This window comes from Pteropus vampyrus, unplaced genomic scaffold, assembly GCF_000151845.1.
Source record: "Pteropus vampyrus isolate Shadow unplaced genomic scaffold, Pvam_2.0 Scaffold81, whole genome shotgun sequence".
Lineage (NCBI taxonomy): Eukaryota > Metazoa > Chordata > Mammalia > Chiroptera > Pteropodidae > Pteropus > Pteropus vampyrus.
Window position 1 is genome coordinate 6,619,476 of NW_011888862.1, and position 2,938 is coordinate 6,622,413.

The following is a 2,938-nucleotide window of genomic DNA, read 5'->3' on the forward strand; positions in this document are numbered from 1 at the left end:
CTGAAAATGCCACATTTTGGGGTTCAGAAGCAAAACCACTTAAAAGACAATAAAATGACAAATGACTGTGATAGTTTTATTTTCCAGTTTACTGCTTTGGTTCATTTTTCTATCTGGTTGCAAACTGTCAAATCATTTCAACTGCCATCTTTCATTTCTGTTGTACTTTCACAGATATTATTAATTCACTAGATCCTCACAATAAGCCTGTGAAGTTCAAAAAGTATTAGCATTCTTATTTCTAAATTCAAGTAAATGAAACCTGCCTCTTGCCCATTGCCAGAAATAAAAACAAAAACAATTCTTTAATGGTAGAAGTGCCAGATTGTATTGGAAAATATCTGAATATTATTCTGGATAACTAATAGCATCTTCGTAGCACCCACTCATATCTCTAACCCACCACCATAAAGCCACTATTTTGCCACTAGGGCAGCAGGCTGAAGGTGCTGGGAAATTAAGGCACCCCTAAAAGTCTCCACCCCAGAACTGATAGGATTTGGTATATAAATGCTTCAGTTTCATTGCCCTCAAGCGGGTGAACTTTGAGATACATTTTCTACAGCACTTCCCAGAGATCCCCAGCAGGCTTAACCTCCAGTAGCACCCTATATTGCCCCCTTCCTTGTCTCATTTCCCCACTACTACCTTCAGTGTTTCCTTCACCTTCCAATTAAATGATTTGCATTTGAATCTTTGTCTTGGGCCTTATTTCTGCAAGAACCCAAACTAAGATAATCTTACCTTCTTAAAAAAAGTATACAGCACGTGTTACACAATTTCTACTTATTGCTTAACATCAGAGATAATTTAGTCATTAATACTTGGTTTTGATTTCCTAAAATGTAGTGAATTCATGGTAAAATGTAACCAATGAACATAGTATTTAGTGAGTACCCCAGGATGCATAGCTGGGTACTAATGGCCTTATTTACAACAGAACACCACAGAGGAAGTGCTGTACTGGGTTTACTGCAGAGGGAGAAAGTAAAGAAGAGTAGAATTTTTGTTAAAGCCTACAGCACCTGGTCTTCCTAGGTGGTCTCCCATCCAAGTACTAATTAGGACCGACCCTGCTTAGCTTCTGAGATCAGACAATATCGGGCATGATCAGGGTGGCATGGCCGTAGACATGAGTAGAATATTTAAGGTTGGAATTTAGTAAGGATGTGGGGCTAGAGTGGGGTTATTCTTCACATTAGGGGTGTCACAAGTGACTTGTGTGTGCTCTGAAAAAACATGTGGGTCAACTCTCTCAAGCCTCCTTGGGACTGCAGCAGGGTTTCACATGGCCCTGGGATTGCAACACTCAGTATTGCCACTGTTTTCAGTGGGGTCTGGTAGACCTTCCATGAAATCAGCAACCTTGTCTGGGCAAAACTGCCCACTCTCTGTAAGATCAGAGATCAGCCTGGCTCCAGACTGCCCAATTCTATAGCTCATGCCACTCATGGAGGAAATTAAGGAACATTTCTTCTGCCCTTTATTCTTTTCTAGATGATTTGCAACTATTCATTGCTCATTCCATACAATGGTCAATGAAGAAAGGCAGGGGAAAGCTGGGATATTTGTGGATAGGTTACTCAGTTCAAATTGCCCCTTCTACCATCCTCATACCCTTCCTTGAACAGAAGAAAGTCTCAGAAGATCATGCCAAATCTTCTTTTGAAGTGACAGACAGGACAATAGAAAATATTTCAGAAGGACCTTTTATTTTCAGAAAGAATTTAAGATATTGCTTCACCTCTGTCTTTTAAATAGCTTTATAGTGATTTGGGGGTTAGAGTTAAGTTCCCCTTCCTGCATTGTATCCATGTTTTAAAAGGCCAAATACATTCTCAGATAAATAAGGCTTTATCCCCAGGAAATGTGCTTCTGAGTTCTTTGCAATGCGTGGGCTCTGCTTCTGGGACCATTATTTTTCTTCTCCAGTGGGATAATATTGTCCCCTTGTCAGTATAAATGAAGCACATATTAAAAACTGTGGCAAGGAGGGAAACAAAGAAAATCAGAGGGAAACGATTGTTTAAAATAACAGCCAGAAGAGAATTCCTTTGTTCTTTCTTGTCCTTGTTCCAGAAAGTGTCTAGTGCAGGCAGAAAGGGCAGTGTTCTTGCTCAGTCACAGTCAGGATGGAGGCTCAGCAGTTAGCATTACAAACCTTTTTTTTTTTTCATCTTTTACTGTTTTCACACTTCACATTCCATATTTGGAAGCCTAGCAATGTCTCACCTTGGCTAGAGACAAGAGAGGGACTGTAGACCAATAGTTTCCAAGGGGCAAATTCCTTTTTATGCAAAATACATCTCATTTGAATCTTCAACATATAAAACAGATTTAAAAGTAGTATATTATTTAAATTTATTTTATAAGTTCTAAGTCAGATAAGAAGCATCCAAAGCTTACCAAAACAAACAAACAAACAAAAAAACAAGAAAAAGGAAAGAAAAAGAAAAAATGGAGAAAAGAAAAAAACCTACAACTGTATGTAATATGATGCTGACACAATAAGAGCTATTATGAGTTCCCTTATTTGGGGACGATGACATTTAATTGAATGTGGTATACATGAGCTGGGACAGTGTTTTACATGCGCACCAATTCACAGGCCTGAATTACCAAAAAGAAAAAGCACAAAAAATCTAAACAAAACAAAAACACATGACAAAACTGTAACCTTTCAAAATAATGACACATTTATAAGAATGTGACTCAAATAAACAAATTAACATGCCATAAAGAAAAGCTGTGTATTGGATGCTACCCAGACCCTCCACTCCAGGATGGACACACCCATCTCCCAGCAGTTGTGTGTTTGAGGCTGACAGCTTCCAGCTGAGGCCCCATCTGAGAACTGCTGTTAGCCAAAGAAAGCAGACTCACGCAAGTTCACACCCCTGTCCTGGGGTAGCTCACATCCAATGATTGATGGGTGAGG

The 2,938-nt window shown here is 39.2% G+C and overlaps 1 pseudogene; it reads right to left on the reverse strand.

The window, feature by feature from the left end:
- Window positions 1-1,013: 1,013 nt before the first annotated feature.
- LOC111741717 lies at window positions 1,014-1,132 on the reverse strand (annotated as a pseudogene).
- Window positions 1,133-2,938: the final 1,806 nt, after the last annotated feature.